Source organism: Mustela nivalis (assembly GCF_964662115.1).
Source record: "Mustela nivalis genome assembly, chromosome: 4".
NCBI lineage: Eukaryota > Metazoa > Chordata > Mammalia > Carnivora > Mustelidae > Mustela > Mustela nivalis.
This window is the reverse complement of record NC_139023.1, coordinates 118275712-118299700: the sequence shown is the minus strand read 5'-3', so window position 1 is coordinate 118299700 and position 23989 is coordinate 118275712. Positions and strand designations below refer to the sequence as shown.

At 40.9% G+C, this 23989-nt stretch overlaps 1 protein-coding gene across 1 annotated transcript in view; it reads right to left on the bottom strand.

Moving 5' to 3' along the window:
• Window positions 1-11866, bottom strand: part of SPARCL1 (SPARC like 1) — a 47670-nt gene extending 35804 nt beyond the window's left edge. The window contains exon 1 of the mRNA XM_082726800.1: window positions 11434-11866. The gene's annotated coding sequence lies outside the window, so the exon portion shown is untranslated. The remainder of the gene's footprint in view (window positions 1-11433) is intronic.
• Between the last annotated feature and the right edge of the window lie 12123 nt (window positions 11867-23989).

Genomic DNA, 23989 nt, shown 5'->3' with positions numbered 1-23989 from the left:
TCTACAAACACATTTGTCTTTCCTAAAGAAATCTTTTGTCCTTTCATAGAAGCTGTTCCTTCCCCCACTCATTCCTTTCTCCTACTAAGTAAGTATAAGCCTATATAAGCCTTAAACTTTAACTGTTTAAGGAGCCAGCTCCTGGTTGCATACGGATAGATCTTTTTCTCCTGTTAACCTGTCTTTTGTCAGTTTAATTTGCAGGCCCCAAATACTGAACATAAGAGGATAGAGGAGAAAGTGTCTCCTCCTCTGTAGTGCCTTACCTGGGGCACATTCTTCTTTTTAAATGGAACATAGCAGTCCTCATCTTTGGAAAGAATCTAAAGCTACACGGTATTCAAATGTGATTAGCACTCAATAAAGATGGTTCTGCTGATATAATCATAAGATTTGAAAGGTGGATTGAAGAGTTTTAGAAAGAAATATGGGCTGGTAGCTCTGGGAGTATTTTGTATTGGAACACGACTTTTTTTTTTCCACTTTAAAGTACTCTCCCATTTTGCTTTTCATGCAATCTCCAGAATGTTAGGACACCAGGATTAATCTGGAACCTTAGGAAGTAAATTAATCTCTCTGTTCTTTCCTCCTCTATTTTGTAGTCCTTTCCTATGCCAAAGGAAATCAAATTCATTAACTGAGGCTGACTAAACATTGTAAACATCTGTTCTAAAACCACTGTTTTGGGGTAGTTAGTCCGAACATGTAGAAAATTGCCTAATCAAGAGTAGTTTAGGGGCTCCTGGGTGGCTCAGTGGGTTAAGCCTCTGCCTTCAGCTCAGGTCATGATCTCAGGGTCCTGGAATCGAGCCCTGCCTGCATCAGGCTCTCTGCTCAGTGGGGAGTCTGCTTCCCTCCCTCTCTGCTTGCTTCTCTGCCTACTTGTGCTATTCTTCTCTGTCAAATAAATAAATAAAATTAAAAAAAAAAAGAGTAGTCTAATTAGCCACATTGAAATGAAGTTGTATTTTGGATGAGCAACACTATATAAGGGAGTCTGCTGTTAATTCTTTTTGGACAATGACTATTTTCAATAGCTTCATGGCACTAAAATGTACATACTACATCAATAACTATGCTATGGATCTTTAGAGATATTAGCCCTGTTATCAAGATGCTAGGAAGTGTGAGGTGACTCAGCCACCTCCAGCCAGGATTACAACCTCAGGCCTTATTTGGCCACCATCCAAATACCGAGGATTTGGGAAAAATAAAACAAAGAACCAAACATAAAATAAGCATGGGCTATTGTCTGTCACCTTGTGGGAAAAGAAAAGAAGTTAATCATATCCAGAGCTCAGACTATAGTAAACTTCTGCTCTCCTATCCACAGTATTTTTCAAACTATAAGAAACCATTTGCTTTTGAAATCACTTTCAATTGCTTTCAGATTATAAGGAGGCATCAATCAGCTGTTTTTATCAGTAAGCTAAAACCATACTCCTCCCTTGCCCCCATAGGTATCTAAGAAACTATTAAACGCAAAATCACTGGGAGTTTAAATGAAAAGTTTTCCCAGTTTATGGGATGCCCGGGTGGCTCAGTGGGTTAAAGCCTCTGCTTTCGGCTCAGGTCATGATCCCAGGGTCCAGGGATCGAGCCCCACATCCGGCTCTCTGCTCAGCAGGGAGCCTGCTTCCTCCTCTCTCTCTGCCTACTTGTGATCTCTGTCTGTCAAATAAATAATAAAATCTTAAAAAAAAAAAACAGGAAGTTTTCCCAGTTTAAAACAAAAGCTTCCAATTATCTACCTATTTATATTTTAGGAAGTTGCTGAAAAGTTTCCTGGGAAGAGCTTAACCTGCGCTCCACTATGAGGTCCTCAAAGGTTACTGTAATGTGCTGACATTGGGGATCAGGGAAGAGAAAGCGAGGGAAAGAAGAAGAGGGTTCAGCATTCGTGTTTTGAGTCTACTGAACTCCCAACAGAATGCTGCATGGATTTAGAGTTAGCTCCAAGTTGTTTGGTTCCCAATAATGCGTTGAGGGGACCCTCTGAACTAATGGCTTGAGAGTTAAAAATGATTCCAGTGAGCTAAGAGAACATGAAGGTCTGAGCAAACATGGTGTCTTAAAACTAGTTACAGGTTTTCATTGACCTACAATCACCATCAATTATTCTGACTTTTGTAAATCTCAGTCATCCTTGCTCCTGGCTCCCTATCATATTATTTAGATGATTAGGTAACTGAAGTTGAGTCAACTATAGTAAAAATGTTTTCCTGGGGGCACCTGGGTGGCTCAGTGGGTTAAGCCACTGCCTTCGGCTCAGGTCATGATCTCAGGGTACTGGGATCGAGCCCCACATTGGGTTCTCCACTCAGTGGGGAGCCTACTTCCCCCCTCTCTCTGCCTGCCTCTCTACTTGTGATCTCTCTGTGTCAAATAAATAAATAAAACCTTTAAAAAAAAGTTTTCCTGTTGGAGGTATTTTAGAGTCATTAAATGGTGAATCTTATCTTTGTTTATATATTTATATTAACTTTATAGATGGGGCACTTTTAAGCGAGCCTATAGTAATTTTATCTTATTAAAAAAACCCCATTGCTCCACTCATATCTAATGAAAAACCTAATAGATAACTGGATGCTCTTTCTAAAAATTTTGCCCATTTTTGGGGGGTAAGCTGCAAATCTAGATTTTATACATATTCTATGACTACAGTGATTTGTAGTAGTGATAGATACTTGATTAGAACTTGGTTAAAATTTTTATTGTTTCAGCAATTATAGACTTATGCCAACCAGGTATTTGGAAAATATGTATTCCCGCAAATGACTATTTTGAGAACCGTCTCTGTTTATCTTATTTAGGGTTCAGAATTTGGGATGACCCTTATTCCAGCAGCACTGCAGTTTCTCATTATCCACAAGTGAACAGGTACCTGAAAGGGCGGCACAGGACACTGAAGATATCAGGAACAGATTATAGAAGGATACTGGGTTTTATAACTCACTTTTTTCTTGCTTAACATATTCCAAATTCAATTAAAAAAGTCATTTTGCTGAATCAAAAATGTGTGTGTGCAGAGTGGCTCACAATTTGCTTTGCCCAACTTATGGATGCTTGAGAAAATCCTGAGAAACTCCAGCATCAGATATAAAAATATTTTTCCTTTTTATGAGTATGGGAGTCGTGATAGATTATGACCACCATTCCTACTCAAGGCAAAAGAAGGTCACTGCAACCTTTCTAAACAGTTGCCTAAGAGAAGGCAGAACACAGGCACACCCCCAGCTTGAAGCCTCTTTGTTTGGCTTCCTCTTATATCAAAAGGATTGGCTTTCACCCTGGGAGAGGTTGTAATTGGATTTTAGCATGAAAGGAGGTTGTAATTAGATTTCTCAGCAGGTCTACAAGCTCTGTCGCTGGAAAAACAAGGAAAGGGCCCTGGGTATCCTTTCCTCTGGCTGGGAAGGTAGCCCAGCTGAGCCCAAAGGGACTGGACTGAAAGGCACAGCAAAATAGGTCATGGGTGTGTCAGCCACCCCAGATTGATGGAGCTATGTCAGCTCTGGCCTCTACGACCAATGCCTGGTCCTTTAGATGGAGGGTGGAAAGCAGTGCATGTGACAGCTAAATATGGCTTGGAATGCTGCTTTGTTAGGAAATACTTCTGAATGGAACTCTCCGACTCTTGGTCTCTCTAGCTCCTGATTCCAGAAATTTCTGTCTCTTGGAGAAGGGAAGGGAGCCTAAAGTTTGGTACTCCCTAGAATGTCACTCTCCATCTAGATTTAGGAGTGAACTTACACAAACCAACAGAATGTATTCTGGGTCCTCTGATTCATTTTGGGTTCTTATTTGTGACTGGTTGCATTTCAGTTTCTAGGATCTTTTCTAGAGGTTTAAATTAGAATAAGATTGGGTCAGAGTAGACTTTTGTATTTCAGTTTCAGTTTCTATAGTTTGGTAGGACATTCGTTCAATTGATTCATTTGATACACTAATTAAATTAAAATTTAATTTAATTTAAATTAAAACTTAAAAAAACTTAAAAAGATAAATTGTATTTTTGAAGTTCTGTATGTTCTCTTGTGGCTTAAATCTACCTGTTTGAACCATCTCTCTCCACTGGGTACTCCTTGTGTCACTATATACCTCTTCTCTCTCTTTATCTCCCTTCTCTTTTATTTTCTCTTAAGCAGTAACAATCTGTCTGACCACTGCACTAGGAACGGGTACATAGTTATCCATTCCTCTAAGGGAGGAACAGGGTTGGAATCTACTCTTTTCTATCTCTTCTGCTGACCATGTAAATAACTCCTTAGAAATTTTAGTGCCGGTAGTTAACTGTTTGAAGTGAATTTCCCTCATGTTGCCTGGAAATCCCCAGGCAGCTGAGCTGCCCCTTCTCCCCCAGGATGTTGATTCCTTCACAGGCAGCTTCAGCCAAACTTACAGGTCCTTCCCCTTACCCTAGGCCAAGGAAACTAAAAAAACCTTCCTTCAGCATTACTGGTTTTCAAGGCAGATTATGACTATTGATCTGTTCATCTTACCTTGTCTAAAGTCCAACAAACTGAGAAAGACACATCATATATACCCTAGAAAAAAGAAAGGTTTGCTTTGACTGTTTTCTCTATTTTGTTTTTCTTCTTACGCTTGGCATGTTGTTTCTTAGACCATGTACATCCGTGCTTCTAGATAAGGCCAGGTAGATCTTCTGCTGAATTCACTTATGTCAGAGGAAAACTGTAGGCTGCTATTTTTAGTAATTATTAAAACTATGGAAGGGGCGCCTGGGTGGCTCAGTGGGTTAAAGCCTCTGCCTTCGGCTCAAGTCATGATCCCAGGGTCCTGGGATCGATCCCAGGGTCCTGGGATCGAGCCCCGAGTCCGGCTCTCTGCTCTGCAGGGAGCCTGCTTCCTCCCCCCTCTCTCTCTGCCTACTTGTGATCTCTCTCTCTGTGTCAAATAAATAAAATAATTAAAAAAAAAAACATAGAAGAATTTCCTTTCAGGGAAATGTAGTAAACAAAATGATTATCCTAGGTATTTCATAATCAAACTCAAATGGACCCCTTTCCTTCACTCAGTCTTTATAAGATAGTCAAAGGCTTTGTTATTAGAGAGGAAACCCTTCAGTCACCCTTCAGTTACCCTTCAGTTACCCTTCAGTCATTGCATATGGTTACCTGATCCAGAGTTAACGCTGATGTTTCAGGGCTTTTAAGGTATTAATGAGTCTCTTGGGAGAGCTCTGTAGCTTGACGTTACAGTTATCTGGAGGATTAAAAAAAAAGATTCTCTTCTATTTTGAGTTCTCTGCTGAGTCACCGTCTGCATCAAGGTGTCCCAGCCCTGTGAATGATACAGATTTTCTGGAGCTCTGACTTTCAACTGGCTGTCATTCTTCCTAACCCAACCTACTACCGTGTGGGGCCAAGTGAGGGTTAAACATGGTTAATGCCAGTTGGGGCATTGAGTCTAAGCAGAATTTGACAGAGATGGTAAAGACACGCATTAAACATGAATCAAGCAGGGGGAAAAACATTTAGTGCTCAGGGAAGAGGGCATCATGAGGAGAGTTGCTTAGGATTTGCATTTCCCATCGTTCTGCTCTTTGCTCTCACAGGAGCTGGCCTTCTCTCTGTTCCTCAAATAGCCCATGATCCTCCTTGCTACAGGGTCTTTGTCCAAGGTATCACAGAATTCTCTTGCCAGCTCCCACTCATCCCAACACCACCACCCAACACACACACATAGAGGGGCATACAAGCACACACACAGAGACACCAGAGAGTAACACCCATTTAGCTTTAGATCAGGGAAAGCCATCACTGACCTTCTGCAGGGGTCAGGCTGCTTACATACTTTCTTAGAACGAAGGTGCTTTGTCCTCTTAACACTTATTTCAGCACATAATTTTTTTTTTTTAAAAAGATTTTATAAAAAAAAAAAGATTTTATTTATTTATGTATATATAGAGAGAACACAAGTAGGCAAGAGGCAGGCAGAGAGAGAGGGGGAAGCAGGATCCCTGCTGGGCAGAGAGCCCCATGTGGGGCTCGATCCCAGGACTCCAGGATCATGACCTGAGCCAAAGGCAGAGGCTTAACCCACTGAGCCCCTCAGGTGCCCCAGCATATAATATATATATATATATCATATTCAAATATACTGTTAATTTTTCACCCCCAGAATTATGTTATGAAAAGGAGGGATTTGCCTAATATTCTAATGCTTCTGAGATCTCTCACATTAAAGACCCCTGTCTCAATGACTTCATTTTGAACAGCAAAGTACCATTTCAGGAAAACAGCCTGAAATGATCTCAAGCAATGCTTATTTTTGTCATGCTTAAGGCGGTCATCTTCACAATAAAAAAAGGAGATAAAGGTATTTCAAGCAGATGTGGTAATTATTCTTGAGGTATGATTTCATTATTGCAAGTGTTAGAACTGCAGTTTTAGAAAACCACACCTTACAGACTCAAGTGGTTTCAAATAAGTCCTTCTGATGTGGGAAACAAAGGCAAAAGAGAAATTAAATTTCTTTACTTCTTACAGCCCATTGACAAGTCCTTGAAACAGGCAGAGTGACATTGCTATAGGAACTCAACTGCCTTAATATAACACTTAGGTAAGGACAAAAGGCAATCTTAGCCTGACCCCCCCCCCCCACCCCAGGATCCTGTAAGTCTACTTTACCATATAAAAATTCCTTTGGAAACTTCCTTTATCTCTCCTCTTCAAGATACATGTTGGCAATCATACTCAAAGCATATGGACCCACCGATATGCATCTGAAGGGTCTCATGACTGAGACTTTGTTTTTACTAAACAGTAATAAATGACCTTTTCCTAATAATAGCTGGCCCCCTCAAGGTCCTGGAAACCTTGTTTTCAAAATACCTTGGAGGCTTGTGTTATCCCTAAGCCCCTCCCAACCTGAAAGTATATAATAATCAGCCACTAGTCATGACCCCACTGCAGCTCTTTCTGCCCAAGGTCCTGTCCCCGTGCTTTAATAAAACCAGCTTTTTGCACTGAAGATGTCTCAAGAATTCTTTCTTGGCCCTTGGCTTCGAACCCTAAGATCTTTCCAACAACACTTGAAAGAGGGCTGGGAAAAGCAATAAAGTAATTAATACATAGAGACCATTACCATAGAAAGAATTCATGCTTGGGGATCCAATTTGCAGCATTGGCAGATTTTTGAGAAGTGTGTTATAAACGACTTGCAGAAAACTGATGATGCACTAGTCTGTATTAGAAAATTACAGTGTGGGTTCAGTGAGTACATCTTAGGCATCTTAAGTATACATTACAACATGCTCTCCATTTGCGCATTTAGATCCTTCGTGCATTTAGGCCTTTGGCTGAGGATCTTTTCATTAGAAAAATAAAGATGGCTTTGTATTTGAGGTCACCTTGTGCACAAGCACTTGGGCATAAGCACTTTTGATTAATGTGATGATTTGTTGAATGACAGTCTCCCTACCTACACAGTAAGAGCCACCAGAGCACAGCCTCTCTCTCTACTCACTCCTGCAGCTCCTCTGGCATTTCTCGTGGTACGGAACATTGAATACAGGAATTGTTTGAGACAAAAGATTACTTGTTTACATAATTGCGTGGCATGGACAACACTGGAGAAACTAAAACAGAAATTTTAATATAAAGCATCCTAATAAAAGCTAAGATATTTTAATAACCTTTTATTCTACTGCTACTCAAAATGAGAATTTTCTTTATTCTTTATAAATGTAAGAACCCTTCTTTCTTTTTTTTTCCTCTTCGGGCATTCAGTGGTTCACATTTATATGATGATAATTCTGAGGCCTGCGCTCATTACAGTTACTCATTGGGAAATTCCGAGTTGGAAAAAAACTATTGCTCTCAGAGTTAGACACAGCGATGAAAAGTATTAAAAGAACGACGACTTACTGAGCACTTACACCCATGCTTTCAGTTAATCCTTCAGCAGTCTTAGGAATTGCTGTTATGCTCATTTAACAAACAGGGGAAATTGAAGCCTGGAAGCCCAATAGTCAACCTTGACCACTGGTCAAGCCCTGGAATAAGAGCCTTACACACACAACCTCATTCGATTCCCACAACAGTTTTATGACTCTTATTAGCTTTGTTTTACGGATGAGAAGACAGAGGCAAGGACATAGAAGACTACAGTGCCAGGCGTGAGCCCAGGCAGGCTGCCCCAGGATTCTCCCGGATAACCATTCTGCTGTGGTGTGTCGTGAAGATGGGAGGAGCCAGTGGGAACCAGGAAAATGGATTTATTCTGGCTGTGCAGTGTGTGCTACGAAGGGAGGTTATTTCTTTCTTCCTTTGCCTTCCCATTTGTTTTCCCCCCTGCACTCCCGAGGAAACTGGTCACTGTTTCGCTAGCTTTCTTGTTCATTTTCTTAGCATCGATTCATTGACTCTCTAAAGGAAACGTTTAGCTCCTGCAATTGGTGTACATAAGTGGGTTGCATAATAGGAAGGAAACAAGCCAGGACTGGAGACTTCTTTTCTAAAGAAGGATTTTAGAGCCGACTAAGAGTTATTTCACAGACTGGGTCATGAAACTCGAGTCTCTCTATACCCTTTCATTGCTATGACGACAGGCTGCTCCTGCTACATGTAGCCAGAAAAAGCAGCTGACATTTCAATGCGAGGAGCATAGGGGAGAGGTTTACAATAACAAAAAACAAAACCCAAACCCTTTCGTTTGAATTTCAGTTAGAAAGGGGAAAAAATATCCCCAGGACATGCCCAAACCCCTATTCTCGCCTTTAGAAAAAATAAGAAAGGAGAAATATTGGGGGCCTTCTCCCCTGTCCAACTAGGCCAACAAAACAGAATTGACTGCAAAGCAGCATTTCGTCTCTCTCTCTCTTAATGGCACTCTGAAACAGAAAACTCCCTTTGGTTTCGTTTGACTGGCCATTAAGAAGCAACTAATTGATGAAGGAGTAAAAGACGGTAATAAATACTTCACATCGAGCCCCTCCACGCCAGGGGAGTACAACAGAGTCAGATTTATTTTTGTATTACTTTGGGTAAAGAAAGAGAATTCAAAGAATATTTCCTCCCTGATCCCCCATTTTGTTAGCAGAAAAATCACTTCAAGGGCCTAATTGAACACTTTCTCCTGGCATGCCCTTCTGTCAGGTGCTGTACTTAGTATTTAAAAAATACCTCATTTAATTCCCACAACAAGAATATGTGGGTATTATTTGTGGGTATTATTATTGCTACTTGCTTTATAGATGAGTCAGTAAAAGACTTTGAGGGAAAACCTACAGTAAATTCCCTCCTTACAGAGTTCTCTTCGGGACATATAGATAGGGTAGTGTGTTCTTATTAGCTATGACTGATTGATTACTTCATATTGCACCAGGCATAGCTGTTTTCTTGACTTGATGTCACCACAGATCTCTGAGGTGGCAACTAATTTTATGACCCTAATTTCCACAAATGAGAAGCCTGAGGCTCAAAGATTCATTTGCCCGAAGTCACAGGGCCTAGCAAAGCCCAGATGGAAACCAGGTCTGTCTGTTTCCAGAGCCCCGATCTGACTTGCTTTATTAAACCATGTCCCTACAATCAGTCAAGACCACACACTCTGTTCCCCAGAATTCTGTCCATCTTTTGGTGCCTAAGACAAAACCCAGGCTGGCCCCCGCTGGTACTACCACTGCAAGCTGAGCCTTTGGTGGAAGATGCCCGGTGGGCCTGTATGAGCCAGACACCCCAGCTTCGCCAGGCATCTCTTAGACTGGCAGGCCAACTGCGGAAGTTCCTCTTGGTTTAAGAGGCCCCTTTCTCCTTCACTGAAGGTTGTTCCAGAAAGATATGTGGAGGGAAAACTGTAGTCGTTTTTGTTCTTTTTGGTGGAAAATGATTCCTAACACATTTTGGAAATTGTGCTAAACTTGAATAGCCATGCTTGTGTACTGTTACAAATTAATGGAATAAAAATGACAAGCTGTCAAGAGGAAATGAAATGAATAGTGTTCGGCATTTTCTAGAAACATCGCCCTTCATTTCCATCATCACTGTTTTTTTATGTAGTTGATAAGTGGAGCTGCACATGAGGAAGACTGGGAACTGAATCCCAACAGACCTGAAAAAGAAGCCTCAGTAACTGCTGAGTGGCTGTACAGACATTCCATAAAAGAAAGAAAAGGGCAAGATTCATTAATAACATGTACGTATTCTTTTGGTTGACTGGACAATAAGTGGATGAAATAGACTGCTCTGCTTCGCTAGGTCTTGTTGAATGAACAGAAATATAAACTTAAGTCTTTCCTAAGGAGACTGTCTTTTTTTTTTTTTTTTTAATAGTCAACGTTAACAGTAGTCATTACCATCAAAGTTTAGGTGAATAAGCTCTGAACTGAAAAAAAGTTGGCATCCAAGAGAAAGGGGAGAATTAAAAAAAAAAAAAAAAAGATTTCTGCTGAGTTGGACTGAGTGAACATTTCTATTCCGTGTACTTAGGCTGTGGGCCAGAAGAAAGCTCAGATACAATGCCAAGGTGACATACTTAACCTCTTTGCAGATTAAAGGCAGTGCAAAAGAGATACTCTTTCTGCAGTACCTCTTGGTTAGAGTATCAGCAGCCTCAATCTGCAGTTGAAAGCATGGTTTTCTCCTGCAGGGGGACTCTAATACCTGGGAGAATGAGTGAGCGTGACTTGCATTATTGCTTTTCATTTCAACAGAGCCAGAAATGACAGTACCTCACGCTAGAGGAGTTACCAGAATCTCCTTAGCTCTTCGGCTCCCCTCTCTCCCCTCTCCCTCCCCAAATAAGACATCATTACGAATTAGAAAAATTTTATGTGTGCGCATCTTTAAAAAATGGTAGAAGGAGACAAGAGATAATTAGTCGTAAAAGTATAAAAGGGAGTTAAGAAATGAATAATAGTCATAATAATTACAAAATAATCAAAGATCATAGTAGGATAGGGATTTTCCTACCTTTTGGAAAAGGAAAATGTTCCATTTCTACATTGCTGTTAGGTACAGACTAGGACAACAATGGTGATGAAATAATTTCAGGTAATTTAAACATGGAAAACGCTTTGATTTGAAAGTTTAAAAGAAACCACATCCCTTATTTATTTAATATATTTAGCAAAATATTTCTACAAAACCCATTCCCAGATTCAGACGTCATCAAGATCTAATTGCTAATGTGACCAGCAATGGTTCTACATTTGTGTTTGTGGGCGACATTAAAAACCATCATTTATTACAATTTACTATTTAATCTTGGAGAAGAAAAGGAAACATGAATATGAGAGTTAAACTTGCCTATTTAGCTTTTCTGTAAATCACACAAAAGGATTTTTGTGTTTTTTTTGGTAAATAAATGGCTTTGTACTAGGAAAAAAATTTTAGACATCTTCATCAGATCATACAAATTAGTACAACAAATGTAATGAGATGATACAGTAAACTTATAAAAATTTACCTTCAGGGATGTGACTGGACCCAGAGCCTTGATGTAAAATTGGACTTGAATCTCCTCTTTGCACACAGCCAGGAAGTAAAAGTTCGATAAATAGCCAAACTCTTTAAAAAATCTCTTCTCTCGTTAGCTCTGCTTCTCTTCCCAGAAGCACACTGAGCCTGCTGGAGTTGAAATTCTGCTGCTCTGTCAACTAGTTGGGGTCTGAGGTGACAGACAAATGTGGAGGTTGGCAGCGGGTGTGTTTCAGGCTGTCACCGTTTTTGTTGCAGATTCCTGCAGTTCTCCGGCAGGCTGGCCTCTCGGAGGGCGCGAGGAGCTTTCCAGCCTGTGCAAGCCAACCGGGAACGAGCTCATCCCGCCTGAGACGAGGGGGTTAACAGTCCTCTCCTCTAGCTCTTGTTCTCAGAGGCTAATAACTTGGCCAGAACAGAAGCACGTGGCTCTTTATGCATTTTTTTTCCTTTTTCAAACAACTCTAAAAAGCAAGCAGGATCCCTTTTTTGGGGATTTTTATTTTAAGACTTTGAAAAGAAACTCTGCTGTTATTTCTTCTTAAAGGAAATTGGGGGGTGGGGGTAAGGGAAGGGGAGAAGAATAATTACAGCAGATGCGTTTTTACACTGCTTAATTGGAAACTGTTCTCACGAATACAGTCTCAGTTTTAATAGAAACGGGACACCTCAGATACTTTCCGTTTTCTTTAAACGACCTTCAGAAACTTCTGGATAGATGAAGCATCACTTATTCATATTATACATCACTTGGATGCCAGTTCAGAAATGGTGCAGTTCATGCATCATTATTCCCCCAACACGACTCTTTACTAAAACCCTCTGTACAAGGACTGGTTTAGGAGAAGAAGTTTTCTCATGAAATAGAAAATTTATTTGACAGAGAGAGATCACAAGTAGACAGAGAAGGCAGGCAGAGAGAGAGGAGGAAGCAGGCTCTCTGCCGAGCAGAGGGCCCAATGTGGGGCTTGATCCCAGGACCTGGGATCATGACCTGAGCCGAAGGCAGAGGCTTTAACCCACTGAGCCACCCAGGCTCCCCTACCCATTTATTTTTGATTTGGCTTTAGGGTTATTTACATAGGCGTCTATTCTGTTCTACTGCTACATTTATTACGTGTCAGACACTGTGCTACCAGTTTTTTTATGCATGATTTCAGTTGATCCTCTTAAGGATCGACTGAGGCCAGTCGAACTGTGATCCCATTTTGGGGTAGTGCTGTTTAAATGGTAAGGTCTGCGGTACCTGGGTGGCTCAGTGGGTTAAAGCCTCTGCCTTCGGCTCGGGTTATGATCCCATGGTCCTGGGATAGAGCCCCGCATCGGGCTCTCTGCTTGGCAGGGGGCCTGCTTCTTCCTCTCTCTCTGCCTGCCTGTCTGCCTATTTGTGATCTCTGTCTGTCAAATAAATAAATAAAATCTTAAAAAAAAACTGGTAAGGTCTGCATGCTTTGAGGCCATGCAGCTTGGGTTTGTATCCTGGCTTACCCACTCCCTAAATGTATGAGCTGGGACAAATTATGTAACCTTTCTAAGCTTCAGTATCCTTATCTGTAAGATGGGGGTACAAATACTGGGATGATAATCATCTCTATCTCTGAGTTTCAAGTCAACGCAAGTGCCAAGAATACCTCCTGCCACCCAGCAGACATTCAAATGGTGGCTACTGTGGTTTGCGCGAGGAAACCAAGGTTTAATACAGCTGAGTGATTTTTCCAGGTCTCCGGCTCGTGAGTTATAGAGTAGGATTCCAACCCAAGCGACCTTGGCCAATTGTTGTGCTTGCATTAGCCAACCTCCAGGCATAAAATACCTCCTTGTGAGCGAGCTGTGAGTTCCTCGAGGGTAGGGATGTGCTCCTTCTGCCTGGCACGCGTTTAGTTGACTCTAAGCACTCCGTTGACTCTAAGCGCTCCACTGACATCCCATGATTGGTTATAATTTAGATTTCTCTACACTTAATGCCAAAGTCGGGCCAAAAGCAAAATAGCAACAACAAAAATAAACAAAAACCCCACCTATAGTTCTAGACAAGTCTGTCCTTAGACAATTGTTTCCAACCACTTCAGAGACATTTGCCCTCTTTCTTTGTCAGAACTCCGCAAGAGAAAGGTAACAGTAATTATCTCTATTTTGCAGTTGGGGAAATTTGGAAGCAGAGGAAACTGGGCAATTTGCCTAGGAACCGAAAACAAGTCACAGTGCAGCTGGGAACTGTCTCACGTCTCTACAATCAGGATTACTTGTTCTGAACGGCCTTTGCAGGCACAGGATGAAATGACGTGATGTCCTTTTGCCTCAGACAATGGGATGTTTTTCCTTAGCCAAGGTCTAGGGTGTGAGCCACCTCCTCAGAGGCAGGTTCAAAGGAGTGGGCTGTGTTTGACTTTGCTTCTCCTCTGCCTCCGTGTACATCGGGGTCTGCGAAGTGTAGGAGACACAGGCACCATTTTTTTCTGGCATCTCCTGAGGTCCACGGGAATAGTGGTACTATTGCAGGATATGCAGCACAAGCATTTCTGAAGATTTTGCTTGGTTTGGCTATGGAAATTTTCTCTGGGACCTGAAAAATTGACTTTGTATTCTAACCACATTCCCCATTTATTTGAGATAGCTTGATGAGACTGATTTCAGGTAATTACATTAATCCAATGACAATGTGGAGAAAGTTGTAGCTGCAGGACTATGGAAAAAAGACTTGATCAATAAAAATATTCTAATACTAACATTGATTTTTTATATCTTTATGAAATGATCAAAGTGAAATTTCTTATAGAAAGGTACATTAACACAGAAATAACTTGGGTAAAGCAAACTGGATTTATATCTTAAGTGAAAATATGTGACTTATCTCTTAAATGTAATTATGTAGCTACAGAGTTCATTTGTAGGTGGCAAAGCTTGGGAATTTGGATTCTGTTAGAGGTTTTCCTCTAGATCTTATTCATCTATAAAATGATTAAAAAGATCCACTATATTTCTTGTAACTAGAAAACTGATTTTTTTAAAATAAAAAAACCTTGAATCTACAATGTCTTTTTTAAAAAAAAGATTATTTATTTATTTATTTGAGAGCGAGAGAGAGAGATTAAAAGAACTAGCGGGAAGAGGGGCAGAGGGAGAAGCAGACTCCCCTTGCAGCAAGGAGCCCAACATGGGACTCGACCCCAGGACCCTGGGATCATGACCTGAGTCTAAGGCAGATGCTTAACTGACTGAGCCACCCAGACCCCCCCTACAATGTCTTTTAAGTATGGCTTTACTTTGGGAAAGTTCATGGGCAGATATCCAAACTCTTATTGTTTCTAAGGCTGTCATTTCTAAAATAGTTACAGCTCATGATGCTGAGGACAATAAACCTATAATACCCACTTAACAGATGGAGCTGGAGATTAGATTTAGAAACTTATCCAATGTGTAAATGTGATTGGAGAACTTTGACAAATCAAGTGATTACATTACTGCATAGGAACTGATCCACATAACATTGGCATTGGTCAAAAGGGTCTAATGAAAGCCAGTATCAGAGTTGAAGTATTTTTCTTTTTTTAACCCTCGAGGACTAGGATTTCTTTTGAGAACCTGACAAAAGCTGTGGGCCAGCTTCTAAATTCCATCTATGAATTACCCCCTTTCTCAGGGCTCCCATGAAGTTATGGACCTCTGATTTAGGAAACACAGAGAACATATGAATCAACCCTTAAGCACTGAATAAGTCTTTGTGATATACATAGCACAAATCTCTGGGTGGTACAAGAGAAATATTGTAGTTCCCGCCTAGGAGTCTAAGACACAAGACATAACTCGTTTTCAGAAGGGGCGTGATTCCTTTGGAGTAGTGGAGAGCTCCAGGTAGGAAGTGGCTATGGATGAAGGAAAGTTGTGGTGAGAGCAGAGTTTTGATCATTATCTTGTCCAGGGCTTGGCCTGTAGGACCTTCCTCCATGCAATGCCATGTATTAGTTTGCTAGGACTATCATAACAAACCACCACAGAATAGATGGCTTACTTACTTAATAGAAATTTATTTTCTCATAGTTCTGGAGGCTGAAAGTTCAAGACCAAGGTGCTAGCTGGATTGGTTTCTCCTGAGGCTTCTCTCTTTGGCTTATAGGTGGCTATCTTCTCCCTACGTCCTCACATGGACTTTTCTCTATGCTCGCACATTCCTGGTGTCTCTTCCCTTTCTTAAAAGAACACCAGTCATACTGGGTGATAGCTCCACCCTTATGACCTCATCTGACTCGAATTACCTCTTTAAAGGCTCTGTCTCCAAATTCAGTTACATTAGGTGTTAGGGCTTCAACATGTGACTTTGCGGGGGTGGGGTGGGTGGAATACAATTCAGTTCATAACACCCCATCATCTTTCATACCTTGATATTTAATTCCCTGTGGGTCTTACTCCTGGGACCCACACTCATTTCTCAGTTCTGGCTTAGCTACTGACTTCTATTTGTGCAATCTCTCCCACCTTCGAGCACTACCAACATATTCTGGCCCTGATTTCAGATCTTTCATCTCTGTTTTTGTCATCAACCTACTGGGTCAATTTCTGACCACAAGTTCCTGCAGGACTTTACTCTAGCCATCCTTTCCTAGGCTGGCTCTTCTGTGGCTTAGTCATACTTTCTAGTTGGTCTTAAGCAGGGCTTGACTTACAGAAACCATTAATAAGAGAGTGGCAAAATATGCATAATATTCTGCTAAATATAATGTAGCTAATGTGATTAACTGCTCTTTTTCTAGTAATAGCTTTCAAAGCAAAAAAATAAATAAATAAAAGGAGAAAAACTGGTTAGAGTCAGGTAGATTTTATGTCAGTCTAAGTAGTTTAGCTTTTATTCATTAGGTAAAAGGGAGCTCTGAAAGGTTTTCCTACTGAAGGTTAGGAAGAAGAGGAAGAAATTAACATAAAATACTGTATTTAGTTATGGGTGTCTGTCTGGCTTGGTCAGTGGAGCAAGCAACACTTGATCTTGGGGTTGTGAATTTAAGCCCGACATTGGGTGGAGAGATTACTCAAAAATAAAATCTTTCAGGCACCTGGGTGGCTCAGTGGGTTAAGCGTCTGCCTTCAGCTAGGGTCATGAACTCAGGGTCCTGGGATCGAGTCCCTCATCGAGGTCTTTGCTCACCGGGGAGCTTTTTCAGCCTCTCTCTCTGCCTGCCTCTCTGCTTACTTGTGATCTCTCTCTCTCTGTCAAATAAATAAAATCTTTAAAAAAACCTGTATCTATCAAGACAGGTTAAGTCATCATAACAAATATCTCCCAAACATTAGGGACTTACAACAAATGTTTATTTTTTATTCATGCTACATGTTTACTGTAGGTCTACTGTAATTGTGCTATTCCTTGTCTCCATTCTGGGATCCAGGCTGTCCAACCAGTTCCCATGGCCGAAGGAAGAGAAATATGGCCAACTATGCTTAGTTTTAAAGTTTTGCCTAAGTGTGATACACATCACTTCCGACTACATTTGATCCACCAAAGCAGATCATGTGGTCACATCTTGAGTTCAGCAATGTGGGAAGGTATATATTCCTTCTCCAAGGAAGAAGAACCATAGGCAAGAAAACCAGAAAATAGATTTTAATCAGAATAGAAATACAAGATAACCCACTGAAAGAATTATAGGAAAAAGGAGGAAAATAAAAAGGGCAGAAACAAAGTTAGAGGAAAAGGGGGTAGAATAAAAAGGGGAATGGGGGTAGAAGAGAGAGGAAAGAATCAGAGGCGACTCTATTGAAGATACAAACAAATAACTGAGAAAACTGGGACAACAGAAATATAAGGGGTTAAATTAGGGAGGAGCAATACTGACCAGCCGGTTCTATGCACTTGTAAGTTATGTAGTAGATTCCTAGGGCTGTCATAACAAATTACCACAAACTGGGGGGCTTTCAACAACAGAACTTTCTTTTCTCCAAGTTCTGGAGGCTAAAAGTCTGAAATCAAGGTGTCAGCAGGACATGCTTCGTAAGAAGGCCTTAGGGAAAAATCCTTCTTTGCCTCTTCCTAGCTTCTAATGGTTCCCAGAAATCCTCGGCATTCCTTGGCTTGGAGCAGCATTATATCAGTCTGTGCCTCCATCTTCACATGACCTTCTTCCCTTTGTGTCTCCTCTGAATCTCTGTGTCCTCTTTCCTTTCTTTCTTTCTTTCTTTTTTTTTTTTTAAAAGATTTTATTTATTTGAGAGAGAGAGTGAGAGAGAGCACAAGAGGGGAGAAGGTCAGAGGGAGAAGCAGACTCCCCATGGAGCTAGCAGCCCGATGCGGGACTCAATTCTGGGACTCCGGGGATCATGACCCGAAGGATGTCACCCAACCAACTGAGCCACCCAGGCGCCCCGTGTCCTCTTTTTTTATAAAGATACCAGCCATTGGCTCTAAGGCCCACCCAAATCCAGTATGACTCCGTCTTAACTACATCTGCAAAGACCCTATTTCCAAATAAGGAACATATGGTTCATAGGCACCATATGTTGAGACTTGAACCTGTTTTCTAGAGGGACACAATTCAAGCCACTACCAGGTGGGCTACACATCTGACTCTACACTGGGCAACCAAAGGAAGGAGGAAGATAAGATTAGTGGTAAAATTCATAATGTAAAATAATTTCAGAAAAAAACTAGGAGACACCATGTGAAGCAGCAAATGGTACCCTTACAGTGTTCTTACAATATCACATTTCTTTTTGCTGGTTCCTACAACACCCTTGGGTAGAAGGTAATGGGAAAGGGCTAAAGTCCAATTAAGTAAAATAAATTCTATAAGGCAGTAGCAAATGATCTGTGATAGCTTGTTTTTTATTCTTCAATGCTGACATTAACAAATCTACAGGAACACGTGTAACCACTATTTGTGATCAAATTCTAATCTCTGTTCTGTGGGTTCTGTTTAAACTTAGTTTCATGCCCCACTGAAAAAATTTGGACATGTACTGAGGGATGGGAGGGGTGGGTCCTTTAGGAGGAGCCAAGGATTTTGGGGAAAGACTCATTCTAAGGGAACAGGAAGCTAAGCAGACATGATTAGTTCAATTACCTAGCCAGTGAAGCAGTGGGACACAAGACATTGGGGGTTTGGTTCCAGATCACTGTAATAAAGCAAATACCACAGACTAAAGCAAGCCAAATAATTTTTTTGGTTTCTCAGTGCATAGAAAAGTTATATTTACCCTGTACTGTAGACTATTAAGTGTGCAATACCATGTATCTTTAAAAACAATGTATATATCTTAATTAATAAATACTTTACTGCTAAAAAATGCTAACCATCATCTGAGCTTTCAGTGAGTTGTAATCTTTTTCTGGTGAAAGGACTGCCTCCAGGTTGATGGCTGCTGACTGATTAGGGTGGTGGTTGCTGGGAGTTGGGATGGCTGTGGTAATTTCTTAAAATAAGATGACAATAAAGTTTGCTGTGATTAACTCCTTCTCTGACGAACGATTTCTCTGTAGCATGTGATGCTGTCTGATGTCATTTTACCTACAGTAGAGCTTTTTTCAAAATCGGAATTAATCCTCTAAACTCTGCACTGATTTATTAACTAGGTTTATGTAATAATCTAAATCCTTTGTTGTCATTTCAATAATCCTCACAATATCTTCACCAGGACTATATTCCATTTCAAGAAACCTCTTTCTTGCTCATCTGTAAGAAGCAACTCCTTATTCATGAGAGCTTTATCTTGAGATTGCAAATAAAATAATAATGAAAATGTTCGAAATCTTATGAAGATTACCAAAATGTGACACAGAGACACAAAGTGAGCAGTGTTGGAAAAATGGTGTTGATGTGATAGATGGTAGCTTACCCTCGTGGTGAGCATGGTAATGTAGAGACTTGTGCAATCGCTATGATGTATGCCTGAAATTAATGTAACATTGTGGGTCAACTATACTTCAGTAAAAAAGAAATGGTGCTGACAGATTTGCTCAATACAGGGTTCCCACATACCTTTAATTTGTAAAAAATGCAGTATCCGTGAACACAGTAAAGCGGAGTGCAATAAAACAAGATATGCCTGTATATTATTTCCCTTAGTTTTGACCTGAGCCCAGCTTTCAGTGAATGTGAGTGCATCCTGGAAAGGGGGGTGGGGTGGGGAAGCTCTGGGTTTAAACAAGATAAGCCATTTCATCGAATCTCTTCAAAAACCAGGGCATAAGCAGTTTTGAGCTCATACCCATGTGACTCAGTGCAATGAAAGCACAGCAGCCTGTCGTGTATGGCTGACTCCAGAGCACAGTTACTAGGGCATCTCAGCAGTACCAGCCACAGGCGACAGTGCACAGTGTAGATCCTTGGGGTGTTGGTGATAGAGACCCTGACTGGCATGGTGGTGCTCTGCAGGGGCAAGGTGCCTGATGAGGTTGGTGGCGTTAGGCAATGACTGTGGTGCCCTCTAGAGGTAGTGGGTCTGGCAAACACAGTGGAACCCAAAGGGGGTAAGGGGCGCTGTTGGTGAGAGGTGGCCCAATCATGGGCCTCAGAGCAGGGCTGCTGATCTCATGTAGCTTTCCAGGCAGTAAATAACCCCAGAGGAGCCATGGCAAGAGATTATGAAATAAGACATCATGTGATAACCAGGAATCTAGAATACATGAGAAATCCTTGAGGACATCAGGAAGGTAATGATTGAGCACAACTTTGAGTTGGAGAGCTGAGTTTAAAGAGTAAAGTTGAAAGTAAAAGAAGGAAAGCTGCTGTGGTCTGAGAAAGGAAATAGGAGATTTCTTCTGAAATTAAGATCATTCTCAGTTCACTAAAAATTTATAACTGTTTTTATGTGGCCAGTTCATGATATTTTCGTACCTGTGTGGAGCAGATTTTCATTTAGTAGTTATGAGTTCTGTCTTTTTGCATTCCTATTTTCCTTTTTTTTTTTTCAGATTTTAAAATTTTATTTATTTGAGAGAGAGAGAGAGAGAATGAGTGGGAAGGAGGGACAGAGGGAGAAGGAGAAGCAGGCTTCCTGCTGAGCAAGGAGCCCAAAGCAGGACTCCATCTTGGGACACTGGGATCATGACATGAGGTGAAGACAGACACTTAACTGACTGAGCCATCCAGGCACCCCTGTGTTTTGTATTCTTGAAGTCCTTCATCACAATAGCAAGAAATATTTCCTTCCTTTCTCCCTTCCTTTTTTTTTTTTTTCTTTTTTCTTTCCTCTGGGAAATTTTAACCAGCATTGAAAGCTTCCAAAAGAACCCACTCTGGTAGTACTTGGCTATGAATGTGGACTGTCAAATCCATTACCAAGGTGCAAGACACTTATGTCTGAGTTCCAGCCCCAAAAGTTACATGTAAGTACGTACATCTGTTGTTTTGATTCAGAATTGGTGAATTCTAAAATGCCTGCTGTTTTCTTGTACCTCCAATCTTTTATGCCTACCTCCCTATCAGGTGCCAGATTACCAAAGGACATCAGAAAGGCTCGAAAGGATCTTGCTAATCACTGATGCCATTGAATACTACTAGAAATAAATTCTTTTGCTTCTAATCTAAATTACACCAATCAAGCCTTCAGAGGATGGAACACATGTTCAAAATCCTTCTTCTCCCTGGAGGAAGTAGGAAGTAGCAGAGAGCTGATGAGTCAGACAGACCTGAATTCAAGCCCTAGCTCTGATGCGTCTTAGTTGTGTGACCTTGGGCAAGTTACTTAGCTTCTCTGTGTTTCCATGTCCTCATCTTTCAAATGAGGGTGATAATAATGCCTATCTTGTAAGGTAATTTGGAGGAAAAGAGAGGATGTTGGCATAATGTTTTGTCCAATGTGTGACTGGACTAGGGCTCAATAAATAATAATAATAATAAAAAAGATAATGGTGATGATGATGATGTAGGCCCCCAATAAGGAAGCTAGACTTTGCTGGAGATTGTCCCGGAGCCTTCTGTAATAAGAATTAGCACGCCTCCTCTTTCCACATAAACTGTTAGTATCCTCTTGAGGGATGAAACACATCCTTTTAGTTAAGCTCTGCAAACACAGCAGCTGCTCACATCAATCCCTGGAGTCCCGTGTCGTCTTTTCTCAGACAGAACCCTCATTGAGTTTGGGGGAGTTCAGGTTGGTTGTGTACTAGAAATGTGAGCTCTGCTAGCTGCTCTCTTATTCTGACCTCACCTTGGGACAGACACAGATCGCCCGCATGTGGATCTCTTGTCCAAGTGAGATGCAGCTGGACTTCATACTTCCGTGCATTTGATTTGCAGGATGTGTCTTGTTCACCAACACTGGAGTTTGCACTCAGGCCATCTCATGGGTGAGGTCACTTTGCTGTTATTCGCCAACAGCCTCCCTTCTCCAAATCTGTCTGATGTTTTCTTGGCTGTTGTGTTAAGTTCCCAAGGCAAGATGTTTCAGACTAAGAAGTACTGTTTGCGTAATGAAGTGATCTTATTCTGGAAATTTGTTCTGGTGCTTGTGTTTTTTCTTCTTGGTTTTGAGCAAGGGCATCTGTATTTTTATTCAATATCTCGGTTGTGAACAGTACTGGGTTTGTTACAGAGCTTTCATGAGGTCTTTACACAGGGGCACTGGTGATGCTATGACTGAGGCCTGATCTCTCACAAACGATAAGCAAGCAGATTTGATCTGGTTAGAGTCTACCCAGCATTAACTGGTAGGCAGTACAGATGGAGACAAAACAGATAATTTGCTCAAAGTCTGTTCTGTCTAGTATTTCTCAAATATTCTTTTCAATATTACTCTCCCAAGGGGCCCTCTGAGCTTTTTTCCCCTAAGTGTCCCCTCCCTATGCAACTGTAATACCACAAATAATTCTGTATATCCATTTGTGTGCTATATCCATAGCTGTGTTTTATATATTTAAAAAAGGATTTCTTTGTCCCTCCCATGAGCCAGTTTGGCCCCCTTGACTAATGACCTCATCAACTGATTGAAACACATCTCATGCTTAAAAATACAATTTACTGTGTTGTAATCAATTGACTATCATACTTTATGGTGGGAGAAACTGAGTCATTCCTGTTTTTCTATTTAACTCTGTATAATAACAATAATCATTACTCTAAAAATTTTTAGAAGGGATAAAGGCAAAATAACTTTTTTTGGGGACATTATAATTGACTTTCTGAAGAAATATAGTCAAACTGTTCATAATGATTATTTTTTCCATCCAAGTCAGCAATTCTCACATTGTATTTTTTTTTCTCACATTGTATGTTAATAGCTGGTTCAGATTTAGAAAAACCAGCAGGACAAGGATCTCTTGCAAATGCCCTTCTTCATTCCCTGTGATCGGATTCTTGATGAAAGCTCTGGTCACCTCACATCCAATTGCTGTGTCCCTCTGGACTCACATTCACAAATGCAATTGCCCCAATGAGTCAGGAAGGTCTCATACATTAAGAAAGAAAGTCTGAAGTAGGAAGACAAAACACTCAGGACAATGAGGACTGGCAGCTGACACCAAGCTTTTGTGCCTGAAGACAAGAGGCAGTGCTTGGGACTTGGAAGCCAGAAAATAATATGTGGTCCATGGAGAGATAGTAGCTGCTGTTCAACTCTTGCAGTCTTACTGTCATGAGGAAATGACAGCTGGTGTCACCAGATCGTTTTGGCATTTTAAAGAGAAGCCAGAGATCTGAAACTTTATGTGATCATTAAATACTGCTCAACAGAGGCAGAGCAGTGGGTTGTGGGGGGTAGGGAAGGGAAAAATGAAACAAGATGGGATCCAGAGGGAGACAACCATAAGAGACTCTTAATCTCACAAAACAAACTGAGGGTTGTGGGTGGGGGTGGAGGGGTAAGGGTAGGGGTAGGGTGGCCGGGTTATGGTGAGTGCTGTGAAATGTGTAATGTGTAATGTGAAATGTGTAAGACTAATGATTCACAGACCTGTACCCTTGGGGCAAATAATACATTATATGTTAATAAAAATACTTTTAAAAATACTGCTCAACACTCTTTAAGTAAAATAAGATAGGTCTATGGGCTAGATTGAGTCACAGAACGCTAATTTTCGACCTTGGTTCCGGATACTTCCTCCCTTTCAAATCCAATCCAACTTGAACAGTAGTTTAAAAACTTCCTCTCAAAGTGTAACTCACATCACATCCCTCTCCTGCTTAAAGCTTTTAATACCTTCTCATTGCCTCCTAAGCTGATTCTAAACTCGTGAGCCAGGTGTTTAAAACGATCTGCCACGTTAGGTACTAACTTTCATGAGCACTTATATTTTCTTTTCCTTGCTTTGCAATTTTCTGCCTCTGTGATTTCGTTTAGGTGGCTCCCTCTGCCTGAAATTCCCATGCTTAAAGGCAACCAGTATTTCAAGGACCAACCTAGATGCTTCCTTTCTAAGAAGCTTTTGCTGCTACCTCTAATAGGAAGTTATTCTTTGAACTTTAATAGCATATTAAAGAAAGAATTTTTTATTGTGGTGAAATACACATAAGATGAAATGTACCTACTTAACCATTTTAAATGTACAGTTCAGTGAATTTATATGCATTTATAGTGTGCAACCACCACTACCATCTGTCTTTAGAAAACCTTCATGTAAA